Source organism: Citrus clementina, unplaced genomic scaffold (genome assembly GCF_000493195.1).
Source record: "Citrus clementina cultivar Clemenules unplaced genomic scaffold, Citrus_clementina_v1.0 scaffold_1, whole genome shotgun sequence".
In the NCBI taxonomy this organism is placed as follows: Eukaryota; Viridiplantae; Streptophyta; class Magnoliopsida; order Sapindales; family Rutaceae; genus Citrus; species Citrus x clementina.
This window is the reverse complement of record NW_006263303.1, coordinates 24,749,754-24,762,314: the sequence shown is the minus strand read 5'-3', so window position 1 is coordinate 24,762,314 and position 12,561 is coordinate 24,749,754. Positions and strand designations below refer to the sequence as shown.

At 32.9% G+C, this 12,561-nt stretch overlaps 1 long non-coding RNA gene and 1 pseudogene across 1 annotated transcript; both read left to right on the top strand.

Moving 5' to 3' along the window:
* The first annotated feature begins 1,467 nt into the window (after positions 1-1,467).
* LOC112095800 lies at positions 1,468-2,101 on the top strand. Its single transcript, XR_002903960.1, has 3 exons — positions 1,468-1,621; positions 1,795-1,853; positions 2,075-2,101. It is a non-coding gene; the product is annotated as an uncharacterized LOC112095800 (long non-coding RNA).
* A 2,595-nt stretch (positions 2,102-4,696) lies between these two features.
* Positions 4,697-6,920, top strand: LOC18054636 (annotated as a pseudogene).
* Positions 6,921-12,561: the final 5,641 nt, after the last annotated feature.

Below are 12,561 nucleotides of genomic sequence, written 5' to 3'. Positions count from 1 at the left end.
TATGAGGATAATTTCATACCCAATTTTTTATTCGGGGAAGAGATGAGGAATTTTTTTTACCTAATTTCTTATTCGGAGAGGGGACGAGGATGAGATGGAATCCCCATCCCCTACCCATTTCCCCATTTTAATTTTTAATTTAATTTTAATTTTTTAAAATTACTAGTAAATAAATAATAAAATTTGAATTATAAAATTATAAGTATTGGTAAAAATAAAAAATATCAAAATATTTATATTATTAAACTTTTAGGCCTAATTAACTAATTAAAGTCCTAAATTTTTATTTAGGACATTAAAAAGACCGAACATATTCTATTAGCCCAAAACTTTTGTTTTAATTTTAATATTTATTAAATATTTTAAACTTAAATCTATTTTTTATTTATTTTTAGATGTTATAATTGCCCACAGTAAATCACAATTTTAATATCTAATCTAATATAATATTTACTCTTGATTTGCTACGACTTAATTATTGTGCTGTAAAATGAATAATCCACATTTATAAAGTGCTCACGCCACCATTGAAAAGTTAATTTTGAATCTAAATTTGATTTTATTTGTAACAATTTTGTATTAGGCTATTAATTTGTTCATGATAGTTTGTATCATTTGCATGCTACGTTACTTACTAATTTAATGTATGTGACTTTTGTAATGGATATTAATGTAAGATATATTTCGAACTTTACTTTTATTTAAATTTTTTATTTTAATATGATTAACTCAAAATCGAAAACAAAAAAATGTATCAGTTATTCGGGGATCGGGGACCCTCGGGGATCCCCTGTTATTATTCGGGGAGGGGATGAAGATTCTCTTAAATAATTTTGACGGGGACGGGGACGGGACGGGGACATACGCAAAATATCGGGGATGGGTACGGGGAGATTGATCCCCTCCCCTCCCCTCCCCATTGCCATCCCTACCAATAATGCTAGAGATTCCAATATTTGAGTTTCAACTTAAATCTCAATGCTATGAGTCTTTCATCTATTGGATGATGTATTTCATAATTAGTAAAATTACTTAACTATCATTCAATAGATGAATATCACATCAGTTGAGACTTAAATTAAGACTTAAATGTTGGGATACCTATTATTATTCTGTTAAAATTAATCATCATTCTACGAGGTTTTACCTTAAAAATATTTCTTTTAAGTTTATTTATAAAATACATAAAAATCCTAAAATTTTAAATTATTTACTTATAATTTTCTTTAAAATAATTTTAGACTTTAATAATTTTCTTTCAAAATAATTATTTTTTAATTAAAATTAAAAATATAATTTTTAAGTAAAATTTTTGTTAAAAATAATTTATTTATAGTATTTAAGTGATTTCCTTTTAAAATTAAAAAATGAAATTAATTTGTCATTAACTGTTTTAATTAATTTCATTGAGAATGAGGTTTAATAAGAAAGTTTGAGGGGTGTCAAAAGGCGTTCCCTTAACTAAACCCAAAACGCAACCATTTTAGTGCCCATTTTGGCAAGCTCTGCTCTCTTCTCTCCATCTCTCTTCGTAAGCTCTCGAAAGTTATTTTATTTTCTTCTCAAATACTAAACTGAAAGCCCTGAAGCTCTCCTTCTTCGACTGTTTTGAATCTTTTCGGTAATAAAAACTTTCACTTGCTTTGCGTCTTAGGTTTCTGTTGGCTTTTTAGCATCTTGAATACTGCAAATGAATTTTATTTTTTTATCTGTCTTCATATTGCCGCGGTTTCGTTTCTGTTATCAGGCTTCGTTAATTATTATTACTAATTCCTTCTTTCAAAAATGCAACAGCTATGTTAATTCCTAGGCTTCTAAGATTTGGAGCTTTATGATGAAAGAGCTCTCAAGAGGTTTGTGTATGCTTTCCATCTCTAACTTTGATTTATTTTTCAGTATCACAATTTTTGTTATTTCTTAATGTGTTTATTTTCTTTTTGATGAACTTGTTTAGTTAATCAATAAAAATAAATTTTGAAAATTTTCTTTTTTCGCTTTCTTCAAAATTAGAAGCAAAGTCAACAATTGACTTCTCGTAAATCAGTTTCATTCTCAATTTTTGCTTTCTTGACAGGCGCATCATGTACATCTATATCTCGAACAGTGTTGAAAATTGATTAAAAAAAAAGAGGAAAAAAGAAAGGTAGCTTCAAATTTGGTGGCTTAACCACCAAATTTGTTGACCAAATTTGTTGATCAAATTTGATGGCTAAGCCACCAATTTTGATCAAGGTTGGTGGGCTTGATTTTAGGCAAAATCTTGCCTATAAAAGGAAGCTCTCATTCGAGAGCTTGGTATCCAAAATCTAAGAGAAGTAATCCAATTGAGAGCATTCAATTGGTGAATGCAAGTGAATCATTGAGAGCTTCCAACATGGGGGAGAAATATTCTTAAGCATGTAGTTATATTGAATGAGCATTTGGCTCCTCAATATGGGTATTACGAGTTTGCTTTGTTAAGGGGTATTTCTCAGGATTATGTATTTGGGGCTTGGGTGAGAGAAAATTATTTCTGAGAGTGGTTGTAATAATTTTTCACATAGTGAATATTTTTCTCTGGTTGTCTTGTGACAACGGCCGTGGTTTTTCTCCGGATTTGGAGTTTTCCACGTAAATCTTGTGTTGTTTGATTGGTGTATTCTCCATTTAATTTTCTTATTAATTTGTTGCTTGATAAATTACTTGGAGTGATCTTGGGAGGAAGCTCAATTTCCTAACAGTGGTATCAGAGCCATTGATTGAAGTTTTGGTGGGAAAGAGAGAGAGAAATATTCTTAAGCATGTAGTTATATTGAAGGAGTATTTGGCTCCTCAATATGGGTATTACGGGTTTACTTTGTTAAGGGATATTTCTCAGGATTATGTATTAACAACATCAAACTCTAACCAAGTTTGAAAAATACCAGCTGCTGACATATTTGCTTCCTATTCTCTTCACCACAGATTATTTGGATTGGTTCCCACTGCTTCATGTGAACAGTACCATATACGTGAATAGTACCCGACACCAAAACTTCAATCAATGGCTCTGATACCACTGTTAGGAAATTGAGCTTCCTCCCAAGATCACTCCAAGTAATTTATCAAGCAACAAATTAATAAGAAAATTAAATGGAGAATACACCAATCAAACAACACAAGATTTACGTGGAAAACTCCAAATCCGGAGAAAAACCACGGCCGTTGTCACAAGACAACCAGAGAAAAATATTCACTATGTGGAAAATTATTACAACCACTCTCAGAAATAATTTTCTCTCACCCAAGCCCCAAATACATAATCCTGATAAATACCCCTTAACAAAGCAAACTTGTAATACCCATATTGAGGAGCCAAATGCTCATTCAATATAACTACATGCTTAAGAATATTTCTCCCCCATGTTGGAAGCTCTCAATGATTCACTTGCATTCACCAATTGAATGCTCTCAATTGGATTGCTTCTCTTAGATTTTGGATACCAAGCTCTCGAATGAGAGCTTCCTTTTATAGGCAAGATTTTGCCTAAAATCAAGCCCACCAACCTTGATCAAAATTGGTGGCTTAGCCATCAAATTTGATCAACAAATTTGGTCAACAAATTTGGTGGTTAAGCCACCAAATTTGAAGCTACCTTTCTTTTTTCCTCTTTTTTTTTAATCAATTTTCAACAATCTCCACCTTGATTAAAAAAAAATTCATAGCCACTACTACAAACACACTGTCTTCACCAACAGTCATAATTCTCAACATAGAGAATTATCATACTCCACCATAAAGAGTATACCACTTAGAATCAACAATTCTAAGATTGTTCTCGGTACATATCAAAATATCCTGCTGAAATTTATGGTGCAATTCTCATGCTTGGTTTCCTTGAGAATTGTTCAGCCATGACATAAACTTTTCCACCACACACCTTGCATTTATACCAAGCCAATGCCCGCGTGCAAACTTGTGGACCCCGCTGATCATAACATGTTCTCTTTCATGGCAACTTGGAGATCTACATGCCAAAAGAACTAACCCAGTCTCCTATCAAAAGGAAACTCACCATCTGCGAGAATATCAGTATCTCCTTTACTGATTCTGGAGTAATTTGCCGAGCCCACTCCGCCTTCTTGACAATTTTCTTGAGGTGCCAAAATTGTCCACACCTTCAAATCTTTGTGCATACCAGATTGGATACACCTTTGCCTTGAATTCTCCACAAGCCAATAAAATCATTCTCCCATTAATTTTTCAACAAACAGGATGTACAAGTCAACATTGGCGACCCTTAGTTATTAATCTTTAGTTTCAGCATCCTATCCAATTTTTGGTTGTTGTGCATTTTCTTTTCGCATAATTGATTAAAAGTGGCTAATGTAATCATTGCCGGTCTCATCCATGCTTTTCATAGCTCATGTAAAAATAATCGAATTTTAAATCAAGGAAACTAATCGGAATTACTGGTAGATGTTTTGATAACTTTGCAACATGAATTGTTCAGATACTAAATCTGAAACAAGATAAGAAGAATAAGGAATAAAATATAGTGTACTGTTATCTTCAACATGAAACAGTGTTATGTTTTTGGCTTCTGAGTACTCCCTTTTTGTTGTTTCTTTAAAGTGTCACTGAAATAACATGTTCCAATTTTCTTAATGGCCTAGTGGAAGATAGATAGGCGAGAAGCTGCAGCTATTCTTTGGCTTCTAAGCGACAGGGTACAAAATGTACAACCTGGTTTGCACATATGGATTGGAATAACAGCAGAATACCCATTATTTTAGTCACAGAATTTAAGATTTTCCTCACATCAAGTTATGGCTTGAAATGATTTAGTAGATGAATCATGGTGCAACCGGTGCACTAGTTCGTCTGAGGAGATTAATTTTTACTTTAGTTAAATAGAAAGAGAAAGGATGAGTTAAGAACTTTGGGTGAGAACTTCCTCTTCTTTCTTTGCCAAAAGCTGTGCAAGGTGATTGATACTTGGAATTAATTATTCAATCTGGAAATTGTTTTTTTTAACTGTATTTGTTCCATTTCTTTATTGTAAACAGATTAAATTACAGTCAGACCCTAGGGTGTTCCAGGGGTCCTTATTTCAGAAGTATCCACAATTTTCTACCACGGCTGTAAACGATGCTTCTCATGGAAGCAGCATACAGAAAGACATGTAAGCTGTTTGATTTGAAGTTGAGATACCCTCTTAACTCATATGTACTAACAGAGGAAGTAGATTAAGATGTAAGATAGTTTCAAGGACTATTTTCCTTTTCACTTTATTTTTCCTTTTGGCATCTTTGTTAATGAATTTATAGCTTTGTCTGTCAATAATGTAAATGATCTGCATCTACAGTCCTGTTAATGCTATGCATTAAATGAACTAGAACATGTAATGAATGTGTTCTGTGTTAAAGACTCGACACTCCTCGCACATGCTTTGCATGTTTGCACTGAAGCTGCCTGCCAGTGTTAAATGAATCTTTGATATGCAGCAAACAAAAGTACTTGGTGGTAAAGCCATGCTAGCTGCTACAGAGTAGTACAGAAAATGAATGTGAGGAAACAAAAATTAATGGCGAGACGGGGTGCGGGAAGGGAAATAATAATAATAGTAGGAACTTATGTCACTGCATTTTATGTTTGATTTTGTTTATATTACTTATTCATCGCTGCAGTACGTCTTTTTCATTATCATTGTACTTTCTAGCGTTTTACTCTTATCACAATGACTTCTTTACTTCTAGAGAGTAGGGATAGAATGTCAATCCTCTTTCCTGAAAATGCACTATGGCTATAAGTTTCCTCTAGTTTTATTCTGAAATTTAGATAATTTAGTGTTTGTTCTTACTTAAGAGCTTATTATGCAGGATAAACGTGACATTTGTTGACAAGGATATAGAAGAAAAGAACATTAAGGTCCCAGTTGGAATGTCTATGTTGGAAGTGGCTCATGAAAATGATATAGAACTCGAAGGCAAGGATTCCGATGCTTTTCATGTTCTGTGTTTTATGCTGTTATTTTTCTTCTTTAATTAATATTCTGTATCTCCTGGTATTTCAGTTTCAATCTGTTTTCATAACGGTTAATGCTAGAAAGTACCGCAGAAAATCCAGAGTTTCTCTAATTTCTCAACTTTGTTATGTACACCTTGTTTGGAGGAAGAGGGGAAAGGATTTTGGGTGGGGCTGGGATTGTGGGGTGATGTGCGCCGGGGTGGTTGGTATCTTAGTTTTCTCCATGTTGGGAACTTCAGAACCAATTTTCAGGGGCAACATGGATGAATTTTTTTCATGCTATTCAGCTTGTAGTCCCACATCATGGTTGCTAAACTTAATGATCTGCTTTGTTTCACCTCAGGTGCATGTGAAGGCTCGCTTGCCTGCTCAACATGTCATGTGATTGTGATGGTACACTACTGGCCTTATATGTGTAAAGCAAATGTTCCTTCTAATATTTTCAAGAATATGTTCCGATGAGTAGTTAATTATCTAATCTAGTTTAGGACATGGACTACTACAACAAATTACAAGACCCAACTGATGAAGAAATGACATGTTGGATCTTGCTTTTGGGCTTACAGAGACGTAAGTTCTGGTACTATCCTGGAATAAGAACTTTTTTGACATTCAACTTGGATTGGATTTTATGGTTTTAATTTTTCAGGTCACATCTGGGATGTCAAATAGTAGCAAGGCCTGAACTTGATGGAATTTGCTTGGCCCTTCCTGCTGCCAGTCGAAATTTTGCTGTAGATGGTTATGTACCAAAACCACGCTAGACATGATAAAACACCGGTGGGAAGTACGTGGTGAGTGTAGAGGATGTTGTCATCCATTTTTGTAGCTCCTATACCATTTTGGATCATGAGACATCTTATTCCTAATCATTGTTTTTGTATTATATTAGGGGCTTAATAAAAGTATGTGATATTAACATTATAGATCAGATGATTCCAGAAGACAGTCTTTAGCATTTTAAACAACATTGTATCTTTCAACTTTCGTAGTTAAGCTTCCATTTTTCCACTTACTATATATATGGTGAAATTTAAAATAAATGGCCGCAATTGGAGCCAACAAACATTTGTGTTTGATTCTTCGATAATTCTCAATTTGAGCCAGCAGACATTTGCGCAGAAAATCATATATGAGATGGGCTTGATGGCTTGACCATATATTCCACTTAATAAATTTACAAGGCTGTGGGCTTGCCCGGTGATGCACATTGTTTTGAACATTGTCATGATTATTGAAGCAAGTCGAAACTATAGTTCAAAAGTCAATGCACACACATAATTATAATAATCAATATCTGGAGTCTGGATGCTAGTTACTTGACAGGTCATTTGGATTTTGCATTTCCAGTGGCACCGGATTGGATGACTTCGTGACTACAATAAATTATCCATCATTATAACTTGGTGGACCAAATTTCCTTTCGTTTGACTTGAAACTTGCTGAAAGATTAGTCCTTCATCTTGAGAGCCTGAAGCCACTACTCTAGAAAGGGTTGATTTTGTAGCTCAGGTTTGATTTATTATGGCTGATTTTCAATTGTTTATGTATATATGGCAAGTTGAGATTTGTTAAACAGTAACCACAAATGGAGTATAATTAACAAACATCACATGTCATTTGCTTAACTATGAAGTATCTACTGAATAGCCGAAATTTCTAAGCTCGTACCTTTGTCTTGCTTCAGGTTGTGCGGTGCTGTCATTGAAAGGTTGTTGTTTTTGCGCCTTTTTTTGTGTCTTTGTGTGTAACCGACAAGTGTCACTATTTTGATTGAAGTTGACAGAAATTTTCAGTCTTTTTGGTTGATTTGTAAGCTACACCTAAATTGCCTGATTGCTGCCAAAGAAAGCATGCCTTCACTATTACACAGACACCATACAGAACCCGGTAGAATGAAGACAGCTTATGACATGAATGTGATTTCGCTTAATTCTGTTTTCCATGGCATTAGAAGTACAGCTTCGTCATTTGCTTCAATTCATGCTAAAGTGAATTTGATCTGAAGCAGCTGATAGATGATAGCATTTAGAAAGGAAAAATGTAAAATAAATTTTATTTCATTGTAGCTTCTGGGAAATGACCGATACGTGCTAGGAAGTAAGTGCATTTGTATTGGGAGAAAGCTTTTGGTGTTGTAGACGCCACCAAGACGTCTTATTTGTTTATATTTCGTATTGGGTTGGACTAAAAAGAAATTTGAGATTGATTAGTGTTTTGGAGGATGTAGAATGGTATTCATATATTTATTACTTTTTTTTTTCTTTTTTTAAAAGGGTAAGGGATGGATCATTCATTCCTAAATTAATTTTTTAGTCTCTGTTATTTTTTAGATTTGATCTCAGATAATTAGTTAAATGAAGTTCCTTGAAAATTACTTGACCAAGGCTTTTAGGACTACTGGATTGGTGTTATTATGCAAAAGTGATTAATGATAAGAAAATATGTAATGAACCCATGATGAATTCAAGAAATATTTATAAAAACTGCATTTATCTAAATTTAAATAGTGGATAGAATTCAAAAAACTTTTGAGTCAATGCTCGAAACTAGAAGGAAGATAGATTGTCCAAATCTTTTCTATTTTATTTTTGTCAACTGGGTGGAATTGATCAAAAATGCATATGGGGATAAGCAATATTATCTCTATAGAATTGACAAGTACTTCATATTTAGTTTATATTACTTTTAAATATTATTTATGGTAATTTCTATACTCAATATGGTCCTAGTCTCCTTCTACCTTTTTTTTTTTCTCCTAATTATTTAGCCTAACCATAACTTAATTCCTTCTCAACCTTATGGAATTCTCTATTTTTGTAATAGGTAACGTTACATAAATTTTATCATTAATGGATATAAAACGTTATTATTAGTAGTAAGCATAATATCAAAAAGTAAATATTTTGGTAGCATGCGAAAATGGAACTCATTACAGAAAACAATTTATTCTTACAATTACAAATATTAGACTTTCTCGTTACACAAATACATCACTTAATCTCCCACTTCAAGAAGAGCTGAGAAAAAAAACTGCCAAAAAAATTAGCAGATTTGCTTCAACGTATAGCCAAAACCAAAATTAGCAGCCATGCGCACCGATAAGAAATCTTTGACACTAAATTCAGTACTATAATCAAATCTTGTTTTAATAAAGATAAAGAAATTCCCAGTTGATTAGTGTGAAGTCACGTAATCAAGCAAAGTGCAATGAATAATACGATAAAGAGCAAATGTATCTTTCTGAAAAGTCCATCAAAGTTAGTTGAGTTTCACCTCTCAATCTGGAAATCGCCAGACATATATAATACTTGCTTCCAATATAAAAAGACCAAGTGCCCGTCGGCCGTGGCTTTCATTTAACACACAAAGTCATAAGAAGTTGGTGGATCCAATTACAAATTAAAATGAGGCAACACCCGGTTCGCCCGCCCTTACTTGAATTATAATTATTATTATTATTTTTTTTTAATTTTATTTTTACACATGATCATTCAACATCAAACTCAATTACTTGTGACTCCGGCTTCTAGCTACCTAAGCAAGCCAGAACCTTTTTTTCCTACTCATCTTGAAAATGAGAGTCGTCTCTCTAAAAAAAGACGTTTACTAAAGATTTAATGTTAATTAATCTGTTAGAAGACAGTAATCATTACGTAATTATGAGAAGAAAAAAGAATGTTAACAATAAATTCAAGCCTTTTTTAAACTCCGACGCTTGTAATTATCGTGATGTCATAGAGTTGAAATTAATAAAAAGTTATTAGTTGTTGCATGGAAAATGACTGCAATTTGCCAGCTTCTGATCATTTTTACCCACATGTAACTCATTGGCAGCCACGTTTTTCGTTCCTCAGTTTTCATGAAAAGAATGGTGCGGAAAAATTTGACTAATCCAACATCAAGACGCCACGCCATTATTAACCATTGGGTAAAAATTGATACGACATTGTACTATTTATTAAAAAAAATCATTCGATAAATCATTCGCTTTCTCTCTTGTTCGGCTGTTCGTTGAACTTTGATAATATATCCACAAGAGACACTCAAATGCTTAAAATAGTGTTTGATCAAATACCGCACTGTGACACATCGATTTATATAAACATAGTTCACATAAATTATTTTGATTATTTAACATACTAATAATTGAATAACTAAATTAATGACTATTATAAAGATGGACAAAATATCTATTTATACGAAAAACTTAAGCAGGAAATAACCGACTCCAAATTTTTCTTTTTCTAAACTGTCAGATCAATCTAACGATTATCGTGAAAGATTCAGTGCTCATCGAGTCACATGCTGGCTCTTCTGTATCTTTCTTCTGTCTCTTCCCAGAAGATAAGATACTCGAGAGACTCAATTTTCAAACTGATGGTGGAAATCGAAGTGAAATCGACCATTAGGGAAAGAGGACCAACAATTAGATACTGTTTGAAGGAGCCCTATATGGAGATCAAATCAGATACATAGGTAACAATGAATCAATAACAAAATTCGTCATGAACAGTTGAGTGTTCATTAATCATTTGCGGAGGTTAATTATTTAATTAAGAGAGAGAGGCTCATTTTAAAAGTGTTAAATATAAGGCAGCTGGAAGCCTGAAATGCTCAATCCCGGTGAATGTAGTTGGGACACATACGCGACTCTTACATTTCAACTACTACATGATATCAAATATCAGTCATAGACAAAGATCGATCTCCAGTCGGCCAGTCCCATTTAATCAAATCTTCTTTGTTTATTTGCAAATCGTTTATCAACATGAGCGTGTGCGTGTGCGTGTAGATGACTCGTACGTATTCATAATGTGGACACCACAGAGCAAGAAGAACGAGGGTTTTCATTTTATTATATTCTTTCTTTTTTTTTATCTTTTTACCTGCTATTATAAGCAAGTTGAACAACCATAGTCTATTCTAAACATTCTTTTGTGCGTGTTAAGGATGAATTTACTTGTCTCATCACTAATTTACTTATATTTATCACCTAAATAAATAAGTAAACCTTGTTTGTCAACAAAATTTGGAGCTCGAATCAGTCAAACCCAGAAGTTAATAAGCCCCTGTCTACATAATAATTTATTTATCATTAATTAATGAACTTAGCGTCAAGGTTTCTTTCGGTAGTTTTCAGGATGATGTTAAACAAAAAAAAAAAAAAGAAGCAATGATGTCTCTGATGTTTGGTGTTGTTTTCAATCCAAATTTGCTGAAAAAGAACCGAGCCTAGAATCTGTACTGCAAATGCTCATTAATTACAACTATGCGAGAAGTACAAATAGACAGATAAAAGGACGCAAAAGATTTACTGTAAATTTGTACTTCAAATAATATTGCACGACACCAAAATAGCTGGTAAGAAAGTTGGTCGTTCAACAAAAATTTAAGGAAAAAAAAGAAAAAAGAAAAGAAGAAACGTGTGTCAGGCATTGATTGATGCGTCATGCGTGTTTAATTTGAAAAAATTATGTTAATGGATTACTAAGCACGATAAAAACGAATTTGTAGTATCAAGCATTGAATTTAGTTGTGCTTCTGAGCATTAATGAAAAAGGATTTGTATTAAACATTGAACTCAGTTATACTTTTGAGTATTTTATAGTTTAATTTGTTTTTTTTTTTTTTTGAAGTCTGTTATACACAGATATTACTGACATTACATCAGACATTACAATTAATATTTACAATCATACTATATAACTGGGACCACCACCATACATTGACACACTGAAGTATATACCCAAATATTTTAAACACTCTCTAATATTCGAGGGGTGACTACTCCACTCACATTTCGTGAGGGAGAAACTGTCTTCACTCAATTAATTGATAATTGAGGAAGAACTGAAACTAACCTCCATAATGCTCTTATGGAGGCTCAAATCCTTACACTCAACATTGTAAGTGCAAAGCTTCTCCCATTGGACCAAAGGCCCATTGGTAGTTTAATTTGTTGTTATGTTGAGCCTTTTATAATTTGTTGCCATGTGTGAATTTATAAATTACATATTATTTGTTGTCTAATTACTACTGAGTGCAAATATTATATATATAATAAAAAAAATCAATTTAACATTAAATTCAAATCCAATGAAAACTATAAAAATAACTCATAAAATTCAAAATCTACAAGGAGAAATTGTAAACCTATATATCTACAACTTATTTCTTCTCCCATCAAAGTTTGTGTATAATTTAGGGCAACAGTAATGGGAGACACGAAAAACACCTAAAGCTTTAACCAATAGCATCTAGAAGAATTACATATTGTTTATTAATACTGTTCCTCTCATATAACAACAGAACAGCTGTCCATTTTTTATTGCGCACACAAAAATAAAAAAAATATTAGAGAGAAAAAAAGTAAATTATAAACGCAACGTACTGTCGTTTTTAGCTCAAAATGTATTAACTACTTGACTTACAATCAAAGTTTGTAAAACAACAGAATAAATGGCATCGATTAATCAATTTTAACTTTTCGCATTTCTCAAACTAATGACAAAGATATAAATGTAGTCGTCTTCCGTATTGAAAGGTAACGTTGGCATGAATTTTAAATG